The sequence below is a fragment of the Neofelis nebulosa genome, chromosome 4 (assembly GCF_028018385.1).
Source record: "Neofelis nebulosa isolate mNeoNeb1 chromosome 4, mNeoNeb1.pri, whole genome shotgun sequence".
NCBI classification, from domain to species: domain Eukaryota; kingdom Metazoa; phylum Chordata; class Mammalia; order Carnivora; family Felidae; genus Neofelis; species Neofelis nebulosa.
The window spans coordinates 21,637,119-21,652,219 of NC_080785.1; the positions used below are offsets into that span (position 1 = coordinate 21,637,119).

At 44.8% G+C, this 15,101-nt stretch overlaps 1 long non-coding RNA gene across 1 annotated transcript in view; it reads right to left on the bottom strand.

Moving 5' to 3' along the window:
• Positions 1–13,854: 13,854 nt before the first annotated feature.
• Positions 13,855–15,101, bottom strand: part of LOC131508972 (uncharacterized) — a 68,825-nt gene continuing 67,578 nt past the window's right edge. The window contains exon 4 of the long non-coding RNA XR_009260238.1: positions 13,855–14,021. This is a non-coding gene — a long non-coding RNA (uncharacterized LOC131508972). The remainder of the gene's footprint in view (positions 14,022–15,101) is intronic.

Below are 15,101 nucleotides of genomic sequence, written 5' to 3' on the forward strand. Positions count from 1 at the left end.
CCCCTGGCCCGCTTGGGAAGTGACTCTGACTCAGCAGTTGCAAATTTAAATGCTCACAGCACCCAGCCAGGTCCCATCAATGAGCCAAGCCGGCTGGGGTGACAAGAGAAGGGTGGGGTGGCTACAGACCAGAAAGCATGACCCCTCAGAGAGCAGCTCCAGCCTTGTCTTTCGAGAAAAGTCCGAAATCAAAATCTTCTATGCAGCCTCCTGCCTTTCGAATGCTGGCAACTAATTCAGAAATTACAAAAACAATTTAGGAGCCAAATAAAACATATCTGTGCTCAGGTTTCTGCAGGCCGACTCCAGATTGCCACCTCTGCACCAGCGATTTCCCTGTGTTCCCAGCCCCAGCCCGACACGGCCTCATAATGAATTCCTCCTGCACCCCTCCAAGGACTTGGCATAAAACAGACCTGCTCTGCCGTCTGGTTAGCACTGCGCTAAGCTCCTTACCTCAGTCCTCAGCGGATGCTCCCTGATTTGGCCCTCCCCTGCCCCCCCCCCACTAAATTTCATTCAAGCCTCCTCCCCAGAGCATGAACATCTCTGGACCTAGGCCAACCATGTACCCACAAATGTCTTTGTTTTCAAGACAACTTTTTAGAAGAGTCTTTCTTTGTGGGGGTGCTCAGAAGGGCCGAGCCCACCCTGGATCTCCACTTGGCCTCGCCCCCTCTCCTCCTTTCTCCTCCACCTCCACCCTGTCCTCCAAGTCTTAGCAGCTCCCGAGGCCAGAAAGCTAGGGCTTGAAGGAACACAGTTTGAAAACTGTTGTCCAGTTCACCCCCCAAAGATTAACAGTGAAAATTAGCTCGCAAAGACCAAGCTGGTAGAATTGAGAGCACTCACACCACGAAACTGGATAGCCTCAAATGCCACCAGCAGTCATCCTCCAAACCCACTACTGGGGGACTACTGCCGGGAATGGGGGCGGGGGAGAGCCTGGGATGGAAGGCGCGGGCAGCACCCAGACACTGCCCACTTCAGGAGGCAGGAGTTCGCAGCAAAGGGGTTGCGGGGAGCCCCTGGGTGGCTCAGTCGGTTAAGCACCCGACTTTGGCTCAGGTCATGATCTCACAGTTTGTGACTTTGAGCCCCGCGTCGGGGCTCAGAGCCTGGAGACTGCTTGGGATTCTGTGTCTCCCTCTCTTTCTGCCCCTCCCCCCATTCGTGCTCTGTCTCTCTCTGTCTCTCAAAAGAAAAAGAAGAAAGAGCAAGAAAGAGCAAGAGGGAAAGGGGTGAGGCTCCAAACTGCCTGATATCCAGATGTCCTACAGTTACCCAAAGCTCTGCAGGTCCTGATTTGTCCCCTTTGAGCATCCGAAGTCCCCCCTTTTCCCCTCTCCTTCCCATCTCCGAGGATGGCACCCCGCCTAGTCACCAAGGCTGACTCTAAACAAGATGCATTGAAATAGTCACCCAGTCCCCAAGACGACAAATTCCATCCCTCAAGACTTCCCAAATCCATCTCCTTTTCTCCATCCTCACGCCCAGAGCCTTAGTTCAGGCCACGGTCCCTTTCCCCAGATGACTGCCCTCGCTGTTCAGATGACCCCTCTTCCTCCTTTCTCGCCCCAGATCTAACCCCACCATGCTGCCAGAGCAAAAGGCTAAATCAGATCTGGCCATGGTGCACCCCATGCCGCAGCCTTACGGGACTGCCTGGGGATGCCCGGGCTCCCTCATGCGTCCACGTCACCACACCTGCTATTCCAACCGCCTCCAGGGCCCCTTCCCAACCTCCTCATCAGCATGATAGGGCCTGTTATAGTCTGTTGGTCCTGGGGCTCCGGTGAGGCATCTGATCCTACAGAAAGTCTTTCCTCATTCTCCACTCCCTCTTCACTTGCCCTGCTTCCTTCTTTTACCATCTTTGGATACTGTCATAGAATTACTTCTGCTGTAACGCTTGTCCTGCAACGCTCTCTTTAGGCATCTCCCTCCTTAGACCGGGAGCCGCTCTGAGGCAGTGACCATGTTTCAGACACACACTGGAAGCCCAGTGCCTAGCACAAAGGACAGAATGAACGGCTGGAACATTCTAGCCTCTGCCTTGTGCCTAGGGTCGGCCGTTTGCAGCCTGAGTCTCAGCACACACGGCTGCTTTTCAGCATTTGTAGTTTATCTCCCTGTGAAATTTGGTGCCAGCTGTGGTCACCTGTTTGATCGCTCTTTGAGCTCTTCCTTTAACTAGAAATTAATTTGGATCACTTAAGCCTTTCTTGCCCACCGGAGAAACGCTGGCTGGGTAAATCCAAAGCTGCCGGCGATTTTTTTTTCCATTTAATCTCTTTCTCTCATGTGCCAACTCTAATTGTGTGCTTTCTGGATTCCTACCCCCCGCCCCCAGTGCTTATTTTTAATCTGCCATCTCTGACCCTTCACCAAACATTGATTCACCATGGATCTCCACCTTCCCACCTGCTCATCTCAGGGAAACTCAGGCCAGCCTTGCCCAGGGGCTCGGCTGCATCATGAGGGAAGTCCAGAGCAACTGTGAGAACAGAGACCAGACGGGAGAAGTCCTGAACCCCAGTCTGCCAACCCTCCACCCCAGACGACACCTCATGGCGCAGGAGCATCAGAGATTTTTAAAAGCCAATTCTTCGGTGAGGAGTTCTGACCACCAGCAACGAGGGCGCAGAGCACAGTAAAGAGGTCAGGATGGGCAGAGAAGCTGGCACTCACCCATCCTATGTTTGGTAAGATCGTGTCCACTTCCACCGGGGGACGCCCAACAGTCTGTGCCTGACAGGGAGTACTTCCGCTTCCGGGCTGATCCGAGAACCCCGTTTCATCATCAATACCTCCTTCTCCCCAGTCCTAGTCCCCGTCAATCTCCTGCCCTGCTCTCTTGGCAAGAGCCCATTCACACCTCACACAAGCTCCAAAAAGCAAGACTGGCATGTGTCTGTTGAGAAAGAAAAACCACCTACTGCTCCTGCATGGGACTCAGAACTTCCCAGGAACTTCAGGGGAATCAAGAAAAAACGCATGATAAGCTGTTCAATGGATTCTGGCCCAAAGGCACACGGGAACTGTGCAGAGGAGCCACCAGGCCCAGGTTTTGCGCAGACAGCAAATGGTTTTATACACACAGTCCATGGCCTCTGCTGCATCACCCTGCAGACAGTTCCTGCAAAATGTACGTTCTTATCTGGGGCAGAGGACGCTGCCATGTCAGTCCAGATCAGAACTCCCTGCTTTCAGCAATTGGCGCCTGTAAGAATTCCAGAGGAAACCTCGTGTGGCTCCCCCTAGCGATCTGAAAAGTCCTCGGCACCTGTCTGGGCAGCGCACCATGCACATGCTCACTCACAAGGCAAGCCTGCTCTCAAGAAGCTTACGGTCCCGTGGGGGAGATGGCAGAGGCGTAAACAGAAGTGTGAACCTTAACATTAATGTAGAAGATTGATCAGTTAAACCAAATTTCTGGGTATGAGATTATATAACCCTCTGGAGTCCATAAAAAGAAACCATCAGACAAATTGGCCACCTTGCCATTTTCACTCAAGTGCCTGAACAAGTTTCAGTTCTGAAAATAGAGAAATTCTGGCAGCACCTGGGTGGCTCGGTCGGTTAAGCGTCCGACTTGGTCTCAGGTCACGATCTCACAATGGGTGGGTTCGAGCCCTGCATCTGGCTTTGTGCTGACTGCTTAGAGCCTGGAGCCTGCTTGGGATTCTGTGTCTCCCTCTCTCTCAGCCCCCTCCCTTTCTAGTGCTGTCTCTCTCTGTCTCTCAAAAAAATGAATAAAGTTAAAAAAAGAAAGAAAATAGAGAAATTCTAGCTTCATGCTTTTCGAGGAGTATGCGAGGCAGTGTGCAATTTACCTTTGGTGGAATTAGCAGAAACGGTTGGGATTTGTGAATTCTCCTTTCGTTTATATTTAAGAGAGAGAAATCCAACTTATTCCATATTCATTATCCACAAATAGACAGGATTTGCCCCTTGCTCCAATCTAGTTTTAAAGGTTATAGGAAATCGTAGAGGAGATATGTAAACTATCCTGACCATGAGATCACATGTTGCAGATAACTGTAGAGAAAAGGGTCCCTCCCTGCCTGCTGATACAAAAGTCACCATCACTGTGTACAAACCCAACTACAAGGCAAGGTTCTAATTAGTCCTCGTTCTCACCCCAAAACTACAAGAATGGCAGATTAACCACTCCAGCAAACTGTCAGGAGCAGAAACTAAGAGATAACGATGCTAACTGGGATGTGCACCTGTGATGTCGTCCCTTACATATTCTTAAAATGCTCTTCTCTCCTGCCTGCCACCCCCCTCCCCATCTTTCTGCTCCTCATGCCTTCTCCTCTCCAGCATCTAACTTTTCTGAGCAAAAAGAGGCATTCTTACTGAGAGGATAGATCAATGGATCCAGAAGGGGGTGAAAATCAGTGGCCTTGATCTGGCAGGACTTAATCAATGTTTAGGAACTAACAGGAAATAGTCAACAATGAGTATAAATTTGTATCTGCAAATATTGTTTAAAATAGTTTAAAAATGAAAAGCAACTTAAATCTTCATAAATGTTGGCTTTGGGGTGCCTGGGTGGCTCAGTCAGTTAAGCGCCAGGCTTTGGCTCAGGAATGATTTCACGGTTCATGGGTTCAAGCCCCGCATCAGGCTCTGGGCTGAGAGCTCAGAGCCTGGAGCCTGCCTCAGATTCTGTGTCTCCCTCTCTCTCCCTGCCCCTTCTCGGCTCACACTCTGTCTCTCTCTCTCAAAAATAAATAAATGTTAAAAAAAATTTTTTTAATAAAAAAATAATAAATATTGGCATTAAGTAAACTATGATATGCCTGTACATAGAATTGAAAGTAACATAGAAGCTATAGAAGAAAAGATGAACAGTTTTGACTATATAAAAATATGAACATTTTCTATGGCAAAAATAACATTTACAATGTCAAAGAAAAAAGGGTAAATTATTTGCAGCATATATGACAGGAAAGCTAATTTATCTGATATAAAAATAATTCTTTAAAATCAATAAGGATGGCACAAAAACAGACACTCAGATCAATGGAACAGAACAGAGAACCCAGAAATGGACCCACAAACATATGGCCAATTAATCTTTGACAAAGCAGGAAAGAATATCCAATGGCATAAAGACAGTCTCTTTAGCAAGTGGTGCTGGGAAAACTGGACAGCGACATGCAGAAGAATGAACCCGGACCACTTTCTTACACCAGACACAAAAATAAACTCAAAATGGATGAAAGACCTAAACATAAGACAGGAAACCATCAAAATCCTTGAGGAGAAAGCAAGCAAAAACCTCTTTGACCTTGGCCGCAGCAACTTCTTACTCAACACGTCTCCGGAGGTAAGGGAAACAAAAGCAAAAATGAACTATGGGGACCTCATCAAAATAAAAAGCTTCTTTCTACACAGCAAAGGAAACAATCAGCAAAACTAAAAGGCAACCGACGGAATGGGAGAAGATATTTGTAAATGACATATCAGATAAAGGGTTAGTATCCAAAATCTAGAAAGAGCTTATCTAACTCAACACACGAAAAACAAATAATCCAGTGAAGAAATGGGCAGAAGACATGAATAGACACTTTTCCAAAGAAGACATCTGGATGGCCAACCGACACATGAAAAAATGCTCAACATCACTCATCATCAGGGAAATACAAATCAAAACCACAATGAGATACCACCTCACACCTGTCAGAATGGCTAACATTAACAACTCAGGCAACAACAGATATTGGCCAGGATGCAGAGAAAGAGGATCTCTTTTGCATTGTTGGTGGGAATGCAAGCTGGTGCAGCCACTCTGGAAAACAGTATGGAGGTTCCTCAAAGAATTAAAAATAGAACTACCCTATGACCCAGCAATTGGACTATTGGGTATTTATTCAAGGGATACGGGTATACTGTTTTGAAGGGGCACATGCACCACAATGTTTACAGCAGCACTATCGACAATAGCCAAAGTATGGAAAGAGCCCAAATGTCCATTGATAGATGAATGGATAAAGAATATGTGATAAACACACACACACACACACACACACACACACACACACACACACACACACACAATGGAGTATTACTTGGCAGTCAAAAAGAGTGAAATCTTGCCATTTGCAACTACGTGGATGGAACTAGAGAGTATTATGCTAAGCAAAATTAGGCAGAGAAAGACAAGTATCATATGACTTCACTCATATGGGGACTTTTAAGATACAAAACAGATGAACATAAGGGAAGGGAAACAAAAATAATATAAAAACAGGGAGAGGGACAAAACATAAGAGACTCTTAAATATGGAGAACAAACAGAAGGTTACTGGAGGGGTTGTGGGAGGGGGGATGGGCTAAATGGGTAAGGGGCATTAAGGAATCTACTCCTGAAATCACTGTTGCACTATATGCTAATTTGGATGTAAATTTAAAAAAATAACATAAAAAAAGAACTTACTAAAATCAATAAGGAGAGAACAACCCAGTTTAAAAAAAAAAAAAAAGGCCAGGGGCACCTGGGTGATTCAGTCGGGTGAGCATCCAACTTCGGCTCAGGTCATGATCTCACTGTTCATGGGTTTGAGCCCCGCATCTGGTTCTGTACTGACAGCTCAGAGCCCAGGGCCTGCTTCAGATTCTATGTCTCCCTCTCTCTCTGCTCCTCCCCAGCTCATGCTCTGTCTCTGTCTCTCAAACAAACAAACAAACAAACAAAAGTTTAAAAAAGGCCTATAACCATGTGACAAGATGTTCAATCTCACACAAAGAAATGTAAACTGGGGGCGCCTGGGTGGCGCAGTCGGTTAAGCGTCCGACTTCAGCCAGGTCACGATCTCGTGGTCCGTGAGTTCGAGCCCCGCGTCAGGCTCTGGGCCGATGGCTCGGAGCCTGGAGCCTGTTTCCGATTCTGTGTCTCCCTCTCTCTCTGCCCCTCCCCCGTTCATGCTCTGTCTCTCTCTGTCCCAAAAATAAATAAAAAACGTTGAAAAAAAAAATTTAAAAAAAAAAAAAAAAAAAAAAAGAAATGTAAACTGTACCAGTATCTAGATTCAATTTTTCATCTATAATATAGGCAAAGTCCAATGATAACCAGAATTTTTAAAAATTGTTTTCATTCATCTTTGGTGTTAGTGTAAAGCTGAAGGGCAATCTGATAATCTACCCACATTCTAAATTCTTGAATATTTCCACTTTAGGAATTTGTCCTTGTATATATACTTGTACAGGTCTGTAAAAAATAGATACACAGGGTATTTACAGCAGTGCTGTTTGAAATATCAAAAACCTGGAACAAAATAACAAATAAATGATGGCATTTCTGCAATGTACCATACAAGGGAACACTGTGCTGCTCTTAGGCAGAATGGGGTAGCTCTACATATAATCATATGTAAAACGATGCCCAAGATATCCTGGCATACTGACTGCTGAATGAATACAGAAAACTGAAGCATATTAATTATGAATAGTCTCATTTGTGATGTATACATCTATTTTTCACATAAGGACAGAAAATGTCTTGAACACCTGGGTGGGTCAGTCGGTTGAGTGTCCGACTCCCGATTTCTGCTCAGGTCATGATCTCACAGTTCACGAGTTCAAGCCCTGCGTGGGGCTCCATGCTAACAGTGCAGAGCCTCCTTGGGATTCTCTCTTTCTCTTTCTCTCCCTCTCTCTGCCCCTCCCGTGCACACGTGCTCTCTCTCTTGCACAAAATAAACTTTAAAAAAAATAGAAAAAACAGAAAATGTCTTGAAAGATATGAAAGAAATATAAATGGTGGCAAAGGCTAGCACTTGAGGGGAAGGGGGATTTTATACTTTATTTTACATCATTCTGGAACATTTGATTTTTTTCTTTCAAGGATTATGTATTATTCTTATAATAAAAAACAACTTGAACCATTATTAAGAAGCTACTCTGTTACTGGAATTGTTTGGAGACTGGGATACAGTGGTGAATGGATAGACATGGCTTCTCAAGTCGGAAATAATACCGTGAGATGAAATAGACTATTGCCATAGGGGGAGGGAGACGACAGCACTAGACAGAGTGCTCCCACCTGAATTCAAGCAGAATTTTTATTTTGTTGTTGTTGTTGTTTTTATTTAAAAAATTTTTAACATCCATTCACTTTTGAGAGAGAGAGAGAGAGCATGAGCAGGAAAGGGGCAGAAAGAGACAGAGAGAACCCGAAGCAGGTTCCATGCTGTCAACACAAAGCCCAAGGTGGAGCTCAAACCCACGAACCACCGAGATCATGACCTGAGCTAAAGTCAGACACCCAACTGTTTGAGCCACCCAGGTGCCCCTCAGGCAGAATTTCTAGAGAGAGGAGTAAACCAGAATTGGGGGTGGGGGACAGAATGTGCAAGGAGTGTGATCAGATAGTTGAGGAGGGACTGTTTTTCTTTGTGGTCAGCCTATTTTCAGGAGGCGTTGTGAAGGAGAGACTCCATATTCCATTAATGGCTCAGCCTGAGCATGGGTTGAAATTCAAGGTTCAGGGTTGTGGAGGGTGGGGTGGAGAAAAAAACCTAACTAAAGTTTGGCCAAGGCAACTGAATGGGTATCTTGTCCACATTCATCAGAAACAAAGAGTAGAACTAAACATTTATGAGACAAAGAATGGGAATTTGGAGGGTCTGTGTCTGGCCTTGTCTTAAGTTAATAGGAGTTTACCCCTGAGTCTTAGACAGCTCACACTGGGCAGTCTGCTGCTTTGCAATCAGCATTTCCAGGAACACAAAGGAGCGGGGGACTTCTTGACCATTGCTGTTTTCCAGGAAAACAGGGCTCAGGTAGTATTTAACCTTGTCAAAGATAATCACAGCCTTTAAAGAGCTTTAATTCTCGGGAATTTAATAATTAAGCAATGAAATAAGTAAATAAATACAAGTTATATAATTGTCATCAGACGCTTTCAGAGAGAATTGGCTCTCCCAGCCCCTGAGGAAGCTATATCAAGACCACAGTTAGCTCCTTAGCTTTGCAGATTCAAAAACTCATCTGGATTTGCCCAAGACCAGACTGAGAGATCACTGTAATAGAACAGATGGCACTGAAATGGACCCGATTATGTACAAAGATGTAAGATTCATTACAGCTCAATGATGGAAAGAAAGGATTACCCAATAAATGGTGTCAGGACAATTAACTAGCAATTTGGAGAAACAGTAATTTCAGAATCTCGCTTTATATTATGCACTAAAATAAATTCCAGTTGAGTGGAAGAGTCAAATGTGGGGTTTTTTTAAACATCAAAATCTCAGAAAAATAGAATTGACTATTTTCCAAATGTCTATAGGAAAGATAACTTTATAGGCTCACAAGCAATACAAGGAATAAAAAAGAAAAAAGAGGAAGACCTATAAATTTGACTACAAAATAGAATGCAACCCATAAAAGCAAATGGCAGACAAAAAATACTGCAACAAATGTAACAAAGAGGCACTATATTTAGTATTTAAGACCTCTGTATATGGGTCAGAAACACATTAAGACACTAAAAGGGCAAAAGACACTCACAAAAGAAGTGATATAACAAGCAAACAAGGATTTGAGATGTTCAGTTGCCAGAGAATAAAAAATATAAATTAAAGCACTGAGTTCCCATTTCCCTCTCTTAAATTATCTCGAACTGAAAAATAATCCCTCTGGGGCTTCTGTTTCTGGTTAGGACGTGGAAAGCCTGAAGTGACTGTTGAACCTGCCCTAGCACTGAGAACCAGCCAAGCAAGCCTCATAGTCGTGGCTGTAAAAATCATCAGAGTGCTCAGGATGCAAAAAAAAACAAAAAACAAAAAACAAAAAACAACAAAAAACTAAATAAACCAGATTCCAGAAATGACAAGCTCTTCCTAAGATAGAAGAGACGCATGGCTGCTTCTATCTATGAAGTGACAGGTAGGAGAGGAATCGGTGGTAAACTCGGGTAAAGAAGTATCAGCCCAACTTGTAACGACATTTAACGGGCACGTGTGAGCTCGTGTGACAGATCAGCATTCCAACAGCCCCGGTCATAGAGCAAGTGTATGCCCACCTGCATGCCAGAGCTTTCATAGACATCTTCATCAAGTACACAGGTAATAGGCCAAAGGCAAAGGGCAAGATAGAACCGAGAGAATTCCCTTTGAGGCATGCAGGATCTTCCCCAACTACACGACCTGCTGTAGACTGGGGGTAAGACAGAAGGCTGAGAAATCCCTTCAAGGGAGCCAGGGTCTCCACCAAGTGCCGCATAGTGGCCTTCCCAAGACATGGAGCAGGCAGGGCAGAGGATGAAGAGAGGTCTCTCAAGTTGCAGAAATCTGGGGGAAGGCCCTAAAACTCAAGCCCACAGCTGGCTGCAAAGCAGAAAGACAGAAAGCTTTCCGTGGTTCAGAGAGCTCCAACAGAACTGGGCAGCACAGAAAGATCTCTTGAGTCTCACTGGTGCTCAGAGCCCAAGCCCTAACGAAGAGAGCCTTGGTACCATCCTCAAAACATCGGAAGCCAGTGGTGAACTAGATCAAACTAAAGCTGCAGCCAATCCATACCCTGTTCAGACAGAGCCTTCTTATGTCTCCTTCTCTCACATTAGCAGTCTCATGGAAGGCACACAACCTTTCCTGTGGGTAAATATTCTTTACTTCAGTCTCTAGTGATTTCTTACACACAGTGCCCAACATAAATAAGGAATTAAGAGACCATAAGACACAAGCAAACGTGATAGGGTCAAGGGACGAAGAGTAAATAGAATGAGACCCGGAGATGGCTCAGATGTTAGAATTGTCTAGACAGTGACAGTGAAACAAACAGAGTAAGTACATACGAACAAATGGGGAATTTGGAGAGGGAGAAACACTATAAAAAAAGAACCAAATGGACATGTAATTAATTCTTTGAAAGACCACTAATTCTGTTTAATATAAAAAATTGTAACAGCAGATTAATAGAGTTTAGAGCATATATAATTCTTTGTTATCATTTTTGTTTTTATGAAGTGCAAAATAGGCAAGAGAATTTTCTTGAGTAATGAAAATATTCTATAACTGGGCAGAGGTGGTTTTAAAAGTGTCTACAATTGTCAAAACTCACCAAACTGATCTATTAAAATATGGACATTTCATACAACTTACACCTCAATAAAAAAATTTTTTTAATAATATCTTAGGCTGCTGAGGGAGCAATGAAAGCAATACTCCTGTAAATTGGACGATCATTTTCGACAGCAAATTTTGGAATATTAATCAAGAACTATTAAAAGTCCAAATGTTTTGGGGCGCCTGGGTGGCTCAGTCGGTTAAGCGGCCGACTTCGGCTCAGGTCATGATCTCACGGTCCGTGAGTTCGGGCCCCGCGTCGGGCTGTGCTGCCAGCTCAGAGCCTGGAGCCTGTTTCGGATTCTGTGTCTCCCTCTCTCTGACCCTCCCCCGTTCATGCTCTGTCTCTCTCTGTCTCAAAAATAAACGTTAAAAAAAATTTAAAAAAAAAAGTCCAAATGTTTTAAACTTTTTTTTAATGTTTATTTATTTTTGAGAGAGAGAGAGACAGAGTGTGAGTGGGGGAGGGGTGAAGGAGAGGGAGACACAGAATCCGAAGCAGGCTCCAGGCTCTGAGCTGTCAGCACAAAGCCCAACGTGGGACTCGAACTCACAAACTGTGAGATCATGACCTGAGCCGAAGTCAGATGCTTAACCAACTGAGCCACCCAGGTGTCCCAAAAGTCCAAACGTCTTAACTCAACAATTTCATTTAGGCAAATACTCATAAGAAAATTCAAAATAACAAAAAGTAACATGCACAAAAACGTTAACCATTAGTATTTTTGTAATAGGGTAATCTGAAGTGCTTCAAAATCCAAAGCTGGATAATAATTAAACAATGTGCAATAAATATACTTAATAGAATGTATTTTAGCCATTAAAGTTATATTATTATGACTACATAACAGGCTGAAGACATGTTTATGCTATAAGCCTTCACATCCTTGAAAAAACACATATGAGACAAGCACTAGAAAGAAAAAAACTATAATGATAAGTCATTCTTATGTTGGGCCTGTAGAAGTATTTTCTCTTTTCAGCTTGGTTATCTGCATCCTGATATTTTTCTTTCCTTTAAAATGTTTGCATGGATGAGTTACTTGGGTGGCTCAGTTGGTTGAGCACATGACTTTGGCTCAGGTCATGATCTCATGGTTTGTGGATTCAAGACCCACATCATACTCTGCACTGACATTGTGGAGCCTGTTTTGGATTCTCCGTCTCCCTCTCTCTCTCTGCTCCTCCTGCACACATGCTCTCTCTCTCTCACTCAAAAAAAACATTAAAAAATTTGTTTTGAGTAAAAAACTAAAATGTTTGCATGGGGTGCCTGGGTGGCTCAGTTGGTTAAACATCCGACTCTTGATTTCAGTTTTTCATGATCTCACGGTCATGAGATCGAACCCCATGTTGGGCTCTGAACTAGGCGTGGAGCCTGCTTAAAATTCTCTCTCTCTCCCTCTACCCCTCCCTTGTCCCTTCTCTCTCCCTCAAAAAAAATAATATGTTTTCAATTTTTTAGCTTTCATTTCTTTCTTGATATTTTTGCAATATTGCATTTTTCTAAAAACAAGTTTTCTCCAGTTATTCTCTTATCATTTACATCTTTCCACCATTTTCTTTGTTTAAATTTTTTTATTGCACAACAAACCCATGATTACATTTTCATAATTTTTCCTGTATATAAAAGGACCTCAGTCTTACCTGATACTTTTTGATTTCTAGAAAGCCAATGTGACTGGATTTTGATTTGTGAAAAGAACAAATGGGATAGGCCTTTCCAATGACCTAAATGTTTATGCCTGCCAGACGGAATCATGATATACAGCTAAACATTATGTCAATTAATGTAAAACATTAAATACATTTACTTGGAAAACATCTGAAAAGATAGCAGTGGTTAGTCTCTGGGTAGTGAGACAAGGTCAAACTTCTTTTTCCTTGTCTGCTGCCCCTACAGTAAACATGTATTATTTTCTGGGCCCAGTCCTGGCCCAAGTCAAGATCAGGGAAATGCAGTGGTGCCCCAGGCCAGAAGCTTCCCCCACAGCATTTCATCTAGCTCTTCATGCTCCACTTCCTGTCCCTTGACCTTGCACTACCTGTCACACTGTCCACATGCCCCAGATCAGTAAACCTGTTGAGTAAGTGCAGGAAGCAGAGACCCTCAGTCTCGTCTCTCTGTTGGTCCCCAGGCTCGTTAGTGTCACCTAGGCAGCCGGAAAAATAGCTACACCTACTTTCCCTCCCCGAGTCACCAACACCAGAGCCTGCAAAGCCATCCTAGCTCTGGTTCCTGCCAGACCTTTATTAACCATGACAAGGGTTTGGAACGCCTGTGCAACATCATAATCTCCCCGTCTCCCTGTAGAAGCAAATAGAGTTGAAGGAGGCTGTGGAGGGTGGACTGGTGGCAGATGTCTCCCTGGAGAGCCCAGCTCCAGCCTTGCTGGCCTACCCGTGTCTCCCGCTCTCGGCTCAGATCTCCTCTCAGGAGTCTGGCCAAGCCTGATGAAGGGGAGCTGAAGGGGTAAACTGCAAATCAAAACGAATCATCCTGCTGAAAAGAATTCAGGGTGGTGACAGACGTCTGTATAGGGCCCTGGCATATTGCAGACAGCACAGAACTCTCTCCCCATGCACCCCGGAGTGTAAATTAGAGAGACACCCCTCATCCCTCCCTCTTCCTGACCCCCAAAGTACTCAGAAAAAGGAAGCATGACCACGCCTAATGAGGAGGGGTTAAGGAACAGCTCAAATTAGAGGGAACCTCATTAAAATCTGTCTCCTCATAGCTATTCAATCACTAATTGACTTTTCCTCCTCACTTTAATTTTGACATTGGTGTCTTGATTAATTAACTCTGTCACCAAAGCCCTAGGGTGTCACAGAAGGACTCACCAGGAGTTTATCTTGCCACGTTCCAGACAATTTGACAGGTAGGCTCTCCCTGGCCAGTTCCATGGGTAATGGCCTGAGCCTGCCGTGGTCCCTTGAGCCCTAGAAGAAGCAGAGACACGTTGTCATTCTCTAACCGTTGGCCACAGGGCCCAGCCAGCAGGAAGAGAATCAGGAGGCCTAGATTGTTGCTTTCCCTCTCTGGCAGCATAATAAATTTCCTTCTCTCCATCTACATTCTCATATGGGCACGAAGTTCATCACCGACACCGTGGCCAGTGGGAGAGACGGATCACAAGTGTTGTTTCTGGGTAAGCCTTCTGGGAAATCATTCAGTCCCTCCCTCGTTTACTCATAGAAGTATTTAACTTGCTTCTGAATGGCCTGTGCTGGACTTGCCGGGAAGGGTGGAGGCCCAAAGAAGTATAAATTATGGGCTCTGCCCACGAGACGTTTATAATTTTAGCTGAAGAGCTGTGACATTCTCTTATAAAAACAGAAGCCAAGATTTGATGTTCAAAGAAAACCCCCAGGCAGCAAAGTCAATTGTCCTGGATATTTTGGCCATGTGTCTCCCGCCACCCCCACCCCCACCCGCCACTTCTGCGACCTCCTGGCGTGTTTCAAACATGTGCTGACTAACTGCAATGGAGCCACCAGCACGGGGAGCTTTGGCAGGAGCACTTGAAAACTCAAAGTTCTCTTGTTCAGACTCGCTTTCTCCATTCTCCCTCCTGGAGTGGAGGGATTAGGGAGCAGGCAACAGACAGCATGTGAGGGAAGGGAAGCTCCCCATTCACTCCCTCCTCAGCCCGCCCCGCAGAAGAGGAAGGTTGATCCGAACTCACCGCTTTGGTAGTTTGGACTGGACTACCTGTGGATGGAGCTGCTCTGCCCTACAGATGGGCTGGGGCTCCGCTCCTGGTCTACACTGTACTGGGAGCTCTTTGTCGTCTTGTGTTGTCTTTCTCTTTTCTCCCCAGTGGCAGAAGTGGCATCCCGCCCCGGGGGCCCACCGTCCTGGAGCATCCCACCCATCCTGCCCTCTTCTTCTCTCTCCTTTCCATATAGAAAAAAGATTCATGACCAGGGATTGAATCTTTTCCTGTGGCATGTGGCGTGGGGAGGAGGAGAGAACAAAAGCCATCATTGTAGGTTTCCTCCAGCCTAATTGATAAAGCC